Raw genomic sequence first — 15026 nt, 5'->3', positions numbered from 1 at the left:
CCCGAAACGGAGTTTCGCGATGTGGCGGCACCCACGGAGTCTTTCTGGAGTTTCGTCAATTGGTATCGAAGATTTAGGTCGGGACGGCTTTAATAGGCGAAGAGGCGGAGCAAAAGGGTTTACGGGGGCCCACACAGTAGGGGGGCGCGCCCCACCCCTTGGCCGCGCCGCCCTGGCGTGTGGGGCCCCCCTGGCTCGCCTCCGACTCTCCTTCGGTGTTCTGGGGTCTTCCGGAAAAATAAGATGTTTGGCGTTGATTTCGTCCAATTCCGAGAATATTGCCCGAACAGCCTTTCTGGAACCAAAAACAGCAGAAAACAGGAACTGACACTGTGGCATCTCGTTAATAGGTTAGTTCCGGAAAACGCATAAAAACATTATAAAGTGCAAGCAAAACATGTAAGTATTGTCATAAAACAAGCATGGAACATCAGAAATTATAGGTACGTTGGAGACGTATCAGGGGTCTCAGGTAAGATTAACATACACGTGAATCCATCTAAATGAAATGCCTTGTAATTCCCCGGGATCCAGCAACAAAACCAATCTTGTAGATGGAAACTCTCATGAAGAGAGATTCTCATACATAAAGCATGACATAAAGGTTTTCTAAAGCATTGTCCAAACTCTAATGACTTGTTAGGCAGGATCCAAAATTTAGGTCAACCATGGAAAACACATCCTGTTTATTCTCAAAATCATAAATGATGATCTTTACATGATGGGCAACTCGGCTAATAATTGCATTATCCGACACTAAATTCTTTCAAAAGTATGGGAAGTGTGTCTTTTCTTTATAGAAATAGAGTATAATTACAAGAGGTAAGAGTGACCAGCTGCGAACAACTAGCTTTAGCGAACACACCCTCCTAACCTAGAGCTACATCTCACACTAGGTTTTAGTTACCCACTCTTACCGGGTTCCATTGCTTCATGTCCTCGAAGATTTGTGATGCTAGATTGCCTTTATTACATAGCTTAGGTTTCCAAAACCCCGGCATTCCGTTGTTTCTAAAGATTTCAGCAGATCAAAATCATCCAAGCATCCAAACCAAGAAAAAAAATAGCGCGCTATAATAAAATAGCGTGGGTCTAAAAATACGCTATTAGCATGTTATAGCGTGCTATTAACGCGAATAGCGCGCTAGCGCCGAAATAGCGTAGCGTCGGCTCTCCAGATATGCTATAGCGTGCTATTAACGCGCTATTTTTTTCCATGATCCAAACACTTCTTGTCCTTTTTTACCGAAAGGAGTTCTTTCTTCGAAACCAGCTCTGAAGGCGTTCAGTCTGATTAATTTGGGACACTAACAGGCAGCTGCGTGAGCTAAATACATTTGTACTAGACTTCTCGTGCATCAACACGCTGAACTATACCGTGGGTTGCAAACCATGTAGTGCTCATCTGTCCAAGGTCAAAATTCTATACCTAATAATAAAAAAATACTACTTCTTGCTTGTCCGTTTTTATTGCTCCTGGAGTTGGCCAAAATTACACCCCATTGACACTGCCAAGTAAAAATCAATATTTGTTAGAACATTCCGTACGCCGATTCAAGCATGGTTTGAACCGTTGGGTTCATCCTTCCAAAGCCTTTTCCTTCGCCATTATTTTTTTGTCCGTCCAAAGTGAGCTTTCAGTCATATTGCCTTGTACGTTCGTTCAGAATAGGCCTATAAACAAGCCCAGCTAAATGACCAAGTCGCTCTAGTCTCTTAAGATTGAGTCAGCTCTACTCCAACATGAACTCTGCTCGAGCACGCGGCCATGGATGGCTGACATGGATTCTTCGATCTCACAGCACCTCCGTTAATAATGTCCATGTAGCCATATGGTGAATAGAAATCATCTGAGTTGGGAATGTAACTAGCATTCATGTAACCATTTATAGTGATCACCTCCATAAACATATCCTTAGTAATTCTCATGTACTATAGGATAGTTTTAATTGTTGCTCAGTGCCGCTAGGATCTGTCTTGATATCTGCTCGTAACACTTAGAGCATAGAAACATCCATCCTAGTATGAATCTGCCGAAGATTCGTGTTCGCGAGAGAACACGGGTATCATCGAACCCGAGAGGTTCGAACACAGGGGATTTAGGATCACGTCGACGCCTACTCGACGAAGGCGCTGCAGAGGGGAACACAACAGTTACCCAGGTTCAGGGCCCTCGGAGAGGTAAAACCCCTACGTCCTGCTTTGGTGGTTGTATTGCGGGTCTCTATGGAGAAGATGAACGTACAGAAGTCTAGGGTTTTAGATCGCTTAGGATCGACCCGTTCTACGCTATCCGGGCTAGCCTTTATATAGGGGCTGGTCCTCTTCCCTCAAATATCTTGAGTGTGAAGGGTTCCCACAATCCCCACGACGAGGGCGGGAAGCGCCCTCGCACTTTACAGATAGACCTAGTCCATGATCGATTAAAGTGTCGGTCCATGGCAGGTGCTGAGGTTGGCGGTGACGCCTTCTCTGGCAGCTTGTGCCGTCCACCCGGCCTTGCACCAAAGTGGCAAGGATAGGGTCTTGGCGCTTTGGTCCTCGTCGAGCCTGCTTTAATCACCAAAGAGGCAATGGTATCTCGCCTCCTCGGGGTGGAGCTTTTGAGCTCAGCCATGATGTGCATGACTTATGTTGGCCTTGTCTTGTAGCCTTCGGAGCCCGCTCCCCGTCCTTGTTGGTGGGGCCCGCGTAGGTGGCATCCGATGCTCCCTTGGTTGGTCCTATCGCTTTCAAAGGAGGCTCTCTGACTTGGAGAGTCTGGTGGCTCGGGGACCTCCATGAGGGGGTTCCTCCCCGAGTCTGTCTTCCGCTCCAGCTTGATGTCTCCAAGAGGGTTTTACGTCTTGTGGAGCCTCGCTCGGGAGTAGCCTCCTCGAGTGATTGCTTCCGAGTAGCCACTATGGGCCCAACAACCGTAGATCCACGACACCCTAGTTGCCAGGGATCCCACAGTAGCCCCCGGGCACTTGTCCCACAGGTGGCCGTTGATGGTCATGAGAAGGGGCAAGTGGTCAACAGTTGCTGGCACAAATCTCTTCGCGTGGGTCCACCGGTCAGAGCAGTCAGGGTCAGCCCACCAATGTGTCTGGTGCGCCTGCTGCCTCGTCTGGTGTGCCTGCTTCCTCAGCTCCAACATCTGTTGCAGATGCTCCATCAACTGAAACAACTGCCTTAACAGCAACAACTTCAGCTCCTCCTCCAACTGGCCCTATGACACCTCAGCGCCATGGGATACATCAGCCCAAACAGCGTACTGATGGTACAGTTGCCTAGAATTGTGTTGTAGCAGCTCATACATCGTTGAAACATACGCATGAACCCCGTGATTACAATGAAGCTCTCCGCACTCCTCACTGGCGTGATGCTATGGAGGCTGGATTTTCTGCTCTTCAGGCTAATGGCACCTGGCAATTGGTACCTCATGTGTCTAGGGTAAATTTGATTGATTCACGATGGGGTTTCAAGGTGAAGCTGCATGCAGATGGTTCCATTGAGAGGTACAAGGCACGTCTGGTTGCTAAAGGGTATAAGCAGCGGTATGGTTTGGACTACGATGAGACCTTCAGCCCTGTGGTTAAGCCAACAACTATTCGTTTGTTGCTTGCTATGGCTCTTTCTCGTCGATGGCATCTTCATCAGCTTGGTATTCAGAAATGCCTTTCTTAATGGCTTCCTGGATGAAGAGTTTTATATGCGTCAACCTCCTGATTTTATTAACTCTGAGAAGCCTGGTCATTACTGCAAGCTGGTCAGGTTGTTGTATGGACTGAAGCAGGCCCCTCGTGCATGGCATGCTCGTCTCAGTTCTGTTCTTGGATCATTGGGATTTTCTCCGTCACGTGACTAATACCTCCTTATTTATCCTTCGTCGTTCGGATATTACGGTCTACCTACTAGTCTATGTTGATGATATCATTGTTCTCAGTTCCACCGCTGCTTCCATTCCCAAGTTGATCAGCTAGCTTCGCTCTGAGTTCTTTGTTAAAGATCTTGGTATTCTGCATTATTTTTTGGGCATTGAGGTGTCATCACCCTCATCTGGTAGTCTTCTTCTTCGTCAGCGCAAGTACGCTCTGGAGCTTCTTGCGCGTGCAGGCATGTTGAAGTGCACTCCTGTGACTACACATATGGCGTCCTCTGAGCGTGTTTGCAGCACTGATGGTGATCCATTGTCTCCTGAAGAGTCTACTCAGTATCGCAGCATTGTTGGCGGTCTTCAATATCTCACTATGACACGATCTGACTTATCCTTTGTGGTCAACAAGGTGTACCAATATCTTCATGAGCCTCGTACACCTCATTGGTCTGCTGTTAAACGTATTTTTCGCTATGTTCGTCACACGGTTGATAGTGGACTGCAGCTTCGGTCTTCCTTCTCTACACTGCTTTCATCTTTTTCAGATGCCGACTGGGCTGACAGTATGGATGACAGGCGATCCACATGGGGCTATGCTATCTTTTATGGAGATAATTTGATCGTCTGGAGTGCTCGCAAGCAGTCTACTGTCTCGCGGTCTAGTACCGAGTCAGAGTATAAGGCTCTGGCCAATGCTACAGCCGAGCTTGTTTGGGTACAGTCATTACTGCGCGAGCTTGGTGTTGTTCAATTCATCCTCCAGTGCTTTGGTGTGACAATATCGGTGCTACCTATTTGTCATCTAATCCAGTTTTTAATGCAAGGATAAAGCACATTGAAGTTGATTTTCACTTTGTCCGCGACTGTGTGTCTGAGAAGCAACTGCAGACTCGGTTCATCTCTTCAAAGGATCAAGTTGCTGATATTTTTACTAAGCCTCTTCTCTTACCGTTGTATGAGCATTGTAAGCGTAATCTCAATCTTTCCCTAGTTGAGATTGAGGGAGGGTGTTTGAGTTATATACCCATACGTATTGTATACGTATATAGATATTTATGTAATCTTTTGTACACTATATATATAAGAGATCCTCACCCGACGAAGCACGTCGGGTCAGCTACCAAACCGTTTTTCTTCGTTCCTTTTCATCACCCACTTCTACCAGGCTCCATTGCTTCATGTCTTCCAAGAATCTTAGTGCTAGCTTGCCCAAACCCTGGCATTTCGTTGTTTTCAAAGATTTCAGCAGATCAAAATCGCCAGTGATTTAAAACTCACACTAGGTTTGGGTACCCAAGCATCCCAACGCTTCTTCTCCTTTTTACGGAAAAGGTGGTGTCTCCTTCGACACAAGCTCTCAAGGCGATATCAGTCTGATTAATTTGGCACATTGACGTGCACCCGCAGCAGCTGAAGACATTTGTATCATACTTGCCGTGCATAAACACACTAAACCCTTATATACTCTGTTGCTGTTGCAAACCATATGTCATGCTCATCTTTCCGAGATCCAAATTATGTACTTAACTGCAAAGCCACGTGAAAATCCTGCATTTTAACAGCGCACGGCGCTTGCTGATGCAGCATGCAGCCGTCACCTTAGTTTCAACTAGATTTGTATGTGCGCCTTGGCGCACGATCCCGTGAAATTCGTGTATAGTATGAAAATGATTATCATCTACATAGGCAGCCCATTGTCACACCATATGCTAGCTTTTTCTAAGACAACTAATTTCATAGAACAATTTTTAGAACAATTCATACCCTTGAACTTGTCTTGGGGAAGAAGAAAGGTCTTTACATAATAGGAGGTCACTTCGGTATATGAGGAAGAGCACTTGCTAGTATCAAGAAGAATAAAACATTTGGAGCAGACTTTCTAGTATTGTGGCCAATTATTACGGCAGCAAGGAGATGAGGTCCATGCTCCAGTTTTGAAGCCCCTGGCACCCGGTCACAATCTCAGCCACCTGGTGCACCCCCCGTAGCTTGTGCACACGGTCGCGAGCACAAAGCAGGTCTTCCTAGAACTCCTACATTCCAACGAACAGCATGCTCACACCCACCGCTGCAATGCCCTGTTGAACAATATGTAGTGGTCACCATCATTAAACTTTCAAAGTTCAGTAAAGACTTAAAGAAGACATTCTTCTTTGTCCAGTGATATTTTAATCCATTCAAAAGTTATAAGAATCAAAAGTAGACGCGAATCGCAGAAATAGCAGATGCATACACACTATGATTACAGATATGCAGAACATGCCCAGAAAAAGGAACACATGCTCTGATGCAGAAATGCTGACAAAAACACACACATATGTATACAACTTTCTATCTAACTGATTTCGACATTCACACACATGTATAACTTTAAAGATCTAGAGACACATGTCTCAGAATCTAAAGCATAAATCTCATATGTTAATGATACTGCTGCAATATGAAGCAATATCGAAATGTTAGAAAACATTTCAGTGAAATCAGAGAGAAAAGAATTAAGTCAACCACATAATGAAGACCATTAGCTTATCCCCGACCTGCCAAGAGAAGAAAAAAATCTCTGGCCTATACAATAATAATATGATTCGAAATAGTGAATAACAAAATTTCAAAACCTCATGTCATAAGCATGCACTCTTTCGATTTTTTTAGAATCACAGGTTGTAAGTCAAATTTAGGGTCGCACCTTGCCGCATGGCCACGTCCTCCGCATTGGTAAAACACTATGTTAAGCACCATTAATATGACATGTGGTGAGGCATCGGCTATGATAGTTATTTGTTGGAATTGTAATTGATGACTTTTTTAAACATGGCCTGCTATCATGGCAGATAAGTTCCTAACAAACATTCCTTAAATTCAGTCAACACTCCCCATGCAGCAAAAACTATCAGCAGTACCAGGCAGGGTGAACCCTCGAACAATATTCTCAGTATATACCAGAAGATAAAAAGTATACCTTTTCTTCAGAAAAAACTATCAGACAAGTAGAACGAATATGTAATAGATACGATATGTTTACAGGTAGACAGTGGTGAACTTACAACAATCTATTTCTTCAGAAATGTACACATGGATAAAAAAGTATATAATTTAGCAAACCATTTCTAACATTATGAACCAAAAGTCCTTCGCACACAGAAAGCACAAGGAATGGTATAAGAAAATTCCATACAAGGTCCACAACAGGAACTTAGTCATATTTACAGGCCCACTACAGAAGGAAGGGCCACAATCTTTTGAAACCTTTGGACATATGACTCTTTGGATATAAAAGAGCAGTTCATATTGGAGTTGATAGAACAAAGATTTGTTATTTCACTATCCATAAACTAATGTTTAAATAGGAACACAATATTTCTGACAAAAATCCTCCTCTGATGCTATTTGCAACTACTCCCTAACTTGTAATAGTGTTTGATAAATTTTAATTGGCTAAATGCCATACATTGATCAAAATCCATGAATTCGCAAGTTCGAACTCACCTGGCATAAGGAGACTAAGGCGGCTGAGTGGTGAATAATTTCGCCGTGCGCGAGATGTGCGCCTTGGCGCACGATCCCGTGGAACTCGTGCCGGTGTACATTTTATATAAGTTCGATAAAAATTAACTACCAACTTGATTAAACATTCTTAGTTTCACAAAACGTTGCCGCTGGGATGAAATTAGGATGAGGTGTGCTCCGTGCCCCACCCTCTACCCCCATCCACGACCAAAGTTGAGGGGGTTGATACCGGGGCCATCCACAAAGCACAATGTTTGAAGAGGGCGGCGGGGGGACACTGAAGCAAAACCCTTACAAAAAAAACTATAGAATAGGTGAGCAATCACATGGAGAGATACATGGGTAAATCCATTAGTTAGTTCCAGAGTTGTAGCAGAAAACGAACATATAAATCTACAATTAGATCCAAAAGGCTAAGGAGCTTCGTGGCAGTGTGCAACCATAATAATATAGTAAAAAAGGTATAAGATATATGCCTTATGCTTCCGTGCAAATAAAAAACCAAGAGAAAAAATCATATAAACCAAGAGAGGAATAAAGGCACCAGCCTTGTGCCCAAATAGAATTTCATATGAACCTAGGAAGTTGGTGTTCTATTATCAAGGAGTTGCAAACCCAAAAAAATACACCACGAGCTATGATAGCACATTTAAATAGTTAGCATCTGCCCTAATACAAAAATTATTATGCAAGGCTCGTGTAAACGAGCTGCTCCGGGAACCCAAAGTCCCAAACAACACCATGACTAAACTAAAAAATCTTACAGCCATGAAGAATGCTTAATACAAAAAAAGTACAACATATGATTTCTTTCCCCTATGTACATAAAGAATTCAGTTAATACCTGCTCAATAAATTGGAGTAAATACCTAACCGTGATGGAAAACGACAGTTGCGCTGCGCACATATGGCCTAATAAACATTCCTCACCTGATATGCACGCTAATGTTTTGATCTTTCACTCAAAAAATATGAAACACATACTCAACCCGCTTTCCTGAATCTCAAACATGCAGCATCATGAGTTGAAACAACATTGCTGAAGATTCACATTATTGATGTTGCAAGCTACTGACAAACCAAATAATCCTTAGTGACGTATGGAGAGAGAGAGAGAGAGAGAGAGAGAGTTCTACAAGTTCCTCTTGAGCAAATATTCATAGGTATATACATAAAAAAATGAGAAAAGCAAGCACAAACTGTACCTAGTAAAACATATGGTGATGAGACCGCCATAGCTGCGGCCGTAGCTGGAGATGAGAACACGCACGACCAGTACATGTAATTCTTTCAACGTGTGCGACTAAAAATCACAAACAAATTCAAATCTCACGTCAAAATTAAAAAGAGCACTGAAGCACCAAATGCACTGGAACATAGGTGTTGACGGGGGCGATTTGATCTGACATTACAATAAACAAATTTTCCATTGCACTTCGAAAAATCAAGTATGAGATTCGATAACAATGGGCGCAGGCGGTGCTTTATTAAAAAATGGTAATTCATTTGAACGGATGAGATTCCTTCCTAATTTTTTTTCTGGTGCCCGCCATGAATGGTGCTTTACTGGGAGCAGGAGGTGATTTATTAACATGTATTTCAAAATAAGAATACTAAATTAGAATAATATCCCTGTAAAAATGCATTAACTATAATATACCATTTTTAAAAGCTCCTTCAAATAAGCCAATTCTAACCTGAGAGCAAGGAAGAAGCGAAAGAAAAGTCAACAATAAGCGCAAAACAAAAACACATTGAAACCCACGGGAAGACAAAACAGCCCAAACTAAAATGATGACCCCTGACCGGGAGACAAAATAAGAATGAAATCACAAAGAAAGAAAGAAAGAAAGAAAGAAAGAATGAATGAATGAATGAAATCCCTAAGGCGAGTAGAAAAAGATGTTGACAGAATTATTTTGCAACCAAAAATTTAGTATCTCGGTGTCATACTAAATATTTTCTCAAACTAAGATAATACGGATGGCCAGAACCTTATAAGCTGCATGTATAAAAATCTCTGAAAAGGAACTTTCTGAAACATTTTCTATGAAACATTAGACCAATCAAACAAGGGTCAAAGCGACAAACCTTCCAAGTAAAGAGTGCTGATGACGTTGGCACCCATGAACTGGAAGTTGAGGCGGATGAGAAAGTGGTCATGTATCTTACACCAACCGTGTCCATGGAGACATAACCGATTTCCTCCTGTGATTAAGTTGTAGGAAGAAGGTCATCGACGGTGTACTAACCTCGCCGCTCAGCCAATGGTCAAATTTACAAAAAAAAAATCGCTGTAAAGAATTACCCATGTACACGAGCTAAATTATTGTACTATTTAAATATAGTATCAATACACTGGTAAAAAAATGTACTATGGAGATACGAATTTTGATTGTGATGTAGCATTTCAAAAAGGTAAATCAAATTTAGCTCAAAATAAAGGAATCTGGTATTCTGATAAATGATACTGTATAATATATGAAGAGCAGTTAAAACCTACTATATGATTGATTCCAGAAGCACTTCATGGGCACAAATTAAAAAATTATAGTTCAAACTACTCAGAAAGTGCAATAGAAACTTTAAGAGTATGCTCTCCTCAATCATGGAGAAGCCCACCTGGGCGCCTTGACATCAACCGATGTTTATTTGTGCGCTGCTGCTCCCTAAGCCGAGCATGTGGTCTTGATTGCTGCATCCACACCTGATGCACCAGCACCACACTCCTCATCTCCGACGGTGGATACTTGGCAAACCCCAAAATCACCTGCGTTATTACATTTGACAAAACATTATTACGAGGACTACATAACAATATTAATTGTTGCCAGGACTACAGGACAATGTGAAGTATTGCAGTTTTTCCTGGGACTAAGCTGCATAGTATGTACTAAGCCTTACAGTTTGGTCCATGGCAATATATAAAAATATTGGAGCACCGGAACAAATGAGGAGCTTCTGTATACATTATTACAACAGATTGTATTTTCCAAACGAATCATTGTCACTTACCTTCACATCTCGGTGAAGAATGTGAATTGCATGTAAGTACCCATAAGGAGTTGCCGAAGGCACTTGCAAAGCTTCTAAAAATCAGACAACACTTGAAGATGTGAGATTTATCACATGAAATCCAAAATATACATTACCGATCAGTTCATTATTTAGAAAAAACAGAAGCAAAAAACATGAATGCATATAATACAGTTTACCTTTAAAATTAATAACCGTTGGAAAAAAAAGGTTAGTCACGCGACGACAGAAAACGTCATGCCAAATCTGAAATGCAATAGTAAAAATTAACACTGCATTAATATTTGAAAGCATGTTTATCTTGTGATTTTTCCAATAAATCAAACCAAAATAATTGGGGCAAGCCTTGGTACGGTTTTGTATACCTTATCTCCAAGTACGACCGATGCATGCTGCTCGGCAAGATCCTCAGCTAATCTGAACCACATACTCCAATTTTGGTAGACACATCTATTGATGTGAACAGACATGTCATTGAAGACCAATCTCAAACAAAGGAAGGCAAATCATGAGTAACAATATAATCCAAGAAATGTCCAGTGTACCAAACATGCGTACCAAACATGCGTAACAAAACATAGAAATCAACTTGTACTTACACTATTTGCAGAGTTCATCACATATTGGTCCTGTACATAACTGAATGGAGGCCATTGATATTTTCCTACAGCCCAAGAAGAAGAAATGTAAGGAAATGCTAGCGATAGCGTAATATAGAAGCATGCAAGCACTATTAAGTAAAGTACACATGCTAGATAACATATAAATTGCACTTTCTTATGGATTAAGAACTGGTCAGAAACTTCATTATCAGATTGAAGCTGTTAACTGCTGTATTATTTACTCTCAGAAAACCTACCATTGTACCATGCAAATACAACATGGATTTATTAAGAGGGGTGACATGAACCTCAACTTTGAGAGAAAGAATTTCAGAAATATTTCAAGAGACTAAAAGGCAGTGAAGAGGACAAAATTACTTTTATTATGTCAAGAGACTAAAAGGCAGTGAAGAGGACAAAATCACTTTTATTATGTCAGGTTAAGGAAACAGCTAAATGGTGATTTACCCAAACGGTGCTCGTTCCTTGAATATGTTAACCTTATATTGTATACAACAAAATTCGAATATCCTCGGTTGTCCTCTCCAGTATCTGCCATGAATCACACAAATCCTTGCCGCTCCGAGAACACTTTATACTGAATTTAGATAACACTGGCGAGAAAGTAAGTGACACATGATTTTCCTGGACAAGATACACAGGTTTAGTCACGAGCTTTAAAATCAATGACATCTATCGCGTGATCTGCTTCCACTGTCTATAGCTATATAATAACAAAGAACCGGATTACCTTCATGAGTAGATTTTGGTACAAGTGATTAAAACGAAATATCACCAAAACAGAGCTGTAGTCATCGATGGTACCCATATTTGTATACCTATGCCTAAACTGCAGCATGACCTAAATGACATGAATTTCGTGAAAAATATACACATGTTCAGTCACGGGGTATATAATGTCAAGGACATCTATCACGTAATCTAATTCCATTATCTCAAGCCACAGTTAACAAACAACCGTATCACGTTCATGAGTAGCAAATTTGTGCAGTAGTGATTAAACCAAAACATAGCTGCAGTCTGACAACAATACACAAATTTGTACGGCTGTGCCTAAACCGAAGCATTACCAAAACTTGCACAAAAAAGGACAAAGGTAGAAGGTGATGAAATTCTCTAAAGATAGCATTATTTCTCAAGTATATCATACAATCATCATAACCTCGGATCAACTAATTCATCCAGTCTAAGAAGGTTGATTGATACTTAAACAATCAAATGCAGTTAGCTCCTCTCTTTAATCCAACAATATTAGTAAGCATAATAAGCCAGCATTTAACAGCCTGATACTAATTTATTTCCATGTATACAAGCTAGCCACCCGATTATTACAATTGTTAAGATAGCACCTGGAGAAACTACATTCTAAGAAAATGGACAACTATAAAATGTACAACTGGTATTGGCCAGAAAAAGTACCTCGCAACCTAGAGCTGATTGACCAAGACATCAGAAATGGACAGTATGCATCTGGGCATCAGCACAATATATTTAGAAGATTAGGACAACAGATGCACAATCATGAGATAAGTTGCAGCACCAAGAAACACAAGAATAGAGTCAAGTTGCAGCTAGAGGACACAACAAAGACCACAGCTAGTGTTGCGCATCCGAGCTACCTTTTGCAACATGGAAAAACCAATGATATGGCATCAACAACAAACTTGTAAAAACATCTGAAAAGACACAATGTAGGTCAATCTCACTGTATCCTTATGAAATCAATCCAGCACAACTTAGCACATACAAACTGATACCAACCAGCTGACAGACTGTCCGTGTTATCAACCTCTGAGAAATTTCAAAGAGACCAAAAATAGGGTTTGATGTAAAGCGTTAAATGTATATGCACCTGCCACTTCTCCGAAGAATGCATTTTCTGTAACAGAGTCACACTTTTGTATTAACACCTTCAGGCTACAAATGAAATTTCAAAGCTGCAAAATATCACACAAATTGCTGCACCAATCTGCATCATATCTATTCCATGCTAATCAATCTTCGAACTAAAAAAATTGATGCCAAATGCCAAAGCTTTGAAAAAGATCCATGAACCTCTAATATCAGCCTGCGGGGGGGTAGAGCCCAACAACAAAGTCACCACCTGTTTGAAATACAGACTGAGGTTACCATAAGCTCAATCCATTAGCATAATTTTATAAGCACGAAGATCGCAGATTATCAGCATGAAACGGATGAAAAAGTAATCATAGTAACTCATGGGTCAAGAAAAGGGAAAAGGCTCACCTAAACATCAGGAAACCGAGTTCATCATCGAGCCATTTTACACAACCACATCTTCTATATATTTGTACGCTGCATCATTCAAACTCCGGCACATATCAAATTCGTAGGAATACGATAGTAAGAACTAACAAAGATAAGCAATGTGATGTACCTCTTAGAATATTGGGACTGCATTGAATTTTCTGATGTGTACTCTTTATAGAGAGACCTATTAGCTCTTTTTGGAAAGGTCCAATTCAAACTCCGACGCATATCAGATTTTGTTGCAATCAATCTCACAAACCTGTTAGATAAAAAGTTTGTTGGTATAAGCAAACAATGATACCAATTCACATGGTACCGATCTAGCCAAATAACGCCTAATGCAACTGAACAAATAATTTATGATCAAACAACATGACATAATGTGAAAAAATATCTCTATGCAAGGGAACAATTCACATCCTCAAACCTTAAATGCCCATTGAGTGAAATATATTTTACACAGATACTCCTGCAAGAACCAACGAAATGAAGCAACATGACCGTCGTTTATAAATCCAGTGGCATAGGGAGAAGAGGTGTATGAGGGCAAGAAGTCGTGCCGCTGGCCGGCGTCCTCCATGACTATTCTGAACAACGCTTGGGAGACCACCTAACAAATCTGACAGCAGAACAAAAATCTTCTTAGAAGGCCATGGGAAATCTTGTGTACTTGAATCTCTGTATCTAGCTACTGGCTAAAATCTACAGGAAAGCAAACGAAAGAAGAATACAGAGCCTTCTGAAGCCCTCTCTTTAGCATAGTCACAGAGGACCATAAAGAAATGCAGAAGCCCTCTCCACAATATTTTTCCCTAACATGAGGCACGGACCATGAACACCAACAGAGAACAAAAGTCAAATGATTTAACCTGTAGAACCATCAATGGAGAAGTAGCAGCCAGGAAAACAAGAGGTCCAAGATCTGAAAGAAACAAAAGTTAAGAAACATCTGGAACCAAATCAAAGAGGGAATCATTACAAAATAATATAGGAGATGAATATAAGGCAAAAAGGGGAATCACCATGAACAATGGTTGTAGTTTTGCCGGCGGCACAGCCGGGGACGTAGCGAGCTCGTCCAGATAAGGAGGAAAGGTAGCTCCTCCTCACGTCAGTAGATCCTTGGTCTGATGTCCTCGTCGTCTCGCGCGGCGCGGCGGCGGCCCCCATGCTTGGCAGTATGGCGGCGAGTTGCCAAGAGGAGGGCGGAGCAGGCGACGGTGATGGCGACTGGCCGCTGCCCCCGACCCCGGCGAGGAGATGAGGCCGCGCGACGGCGACTGGATGGAGTAGAGGAGGCGAAGGTTGCCGGCGATGGAGAGGACGAGCCGAACGGCGGCGGCAGCGACGGGAGGAGGCGCGGTTGACGCAACGCGATTGGAAGAGGAGGAGGCGAGCGGATTGGGTGGGGGAAGAGATGGGATTGGAGGCTAGGTTTTCGTGAGCGTTTTTATTCGACAAACGAACGGGTCAGATGGATGCGGATTTCGTTCCCAGATCGAACGACACAGAATCGGCCCCCTACGAGCGAGTGCCGGGTGTCTTGCGTGGATAGCCTCGGAGCAGCCCATGGGGGTGCAGCAATCATACCTTTAGATACGCAAAACAGCGATACATTTGCCAATTTAAAAGCTGTTTCTTTTACGTCTCGGCAACTGAGAAAGTGACTGAACCGGTATTTGCAGCTTGGGCTATAAAAGCTTGGGCTCCAACTTATTAAAGGAGCTGTT

At 42.0% G+C, this 15026-nt stretch overlaps 2 long non-coding RNA genes across 3 annotated transcripts; both read right to left on the bottom strand.

The window, feature by feature from the left end:
- Positions 1-5591: 5591 nt before the first annotated feature.
- LOC124697057 lies at positions 5592-10018 on the bottom strand. 2 transcript variants are annotated; one of them, XR_007000754.1, is made up of 4 exons: positions 9989-10018; positions 9458-9574; positions 8572-8669; positions 5592-5937 (listed from the first exon to the last, which is right to left on the bottom strand). It is a non-coding gene; the product is annotated as an uncharacterized LOC124697057 (long non-coding RNA). The 2 variants fall into 2 exon arrangements; XR_007000753.1 differs by lacking the exon at positions 8572-8669.
- A 66-nt stretch (positions 10019-10084) lies between these two features.
- On the bottom strand, positions 10085-10653 carry LOC124699377. Its single transcript, XR_007001367.1, has 3 exons — positions 10582-10653; positions 10382-10455; positions 10085-10136 (listed from the first exon to the last, which is right to left on the bottom strand). It is a non-coding gene; the product is annotated as an uncharacterized LOC124699377 (long non-coding RNA).
- Positions 10654-15026: the final 4373 nt, after the last annotated feature.

Source organism: Lolium rigidum, chromosome 3 (assembly GCF_022539505.1).
Source record: "Lolium rigidum isolate FL_2022 chromosome 3, APGP_CSIRO_Lrig_0.1, whole genome shotgun sequence".
Taxonomy (NCBI): domain Eukaryota; kingdom Viridiplantae; phylum Streptophyta; class Magnoliopsida; order Poales; family Poaceae; genus Lolium; species Lolium rigidum.
The sequence above is the reverse complement of the archived record's forward strand: the minus strand, read 5'-3'. Positions and strand labels throughout refer to the sequence as shown.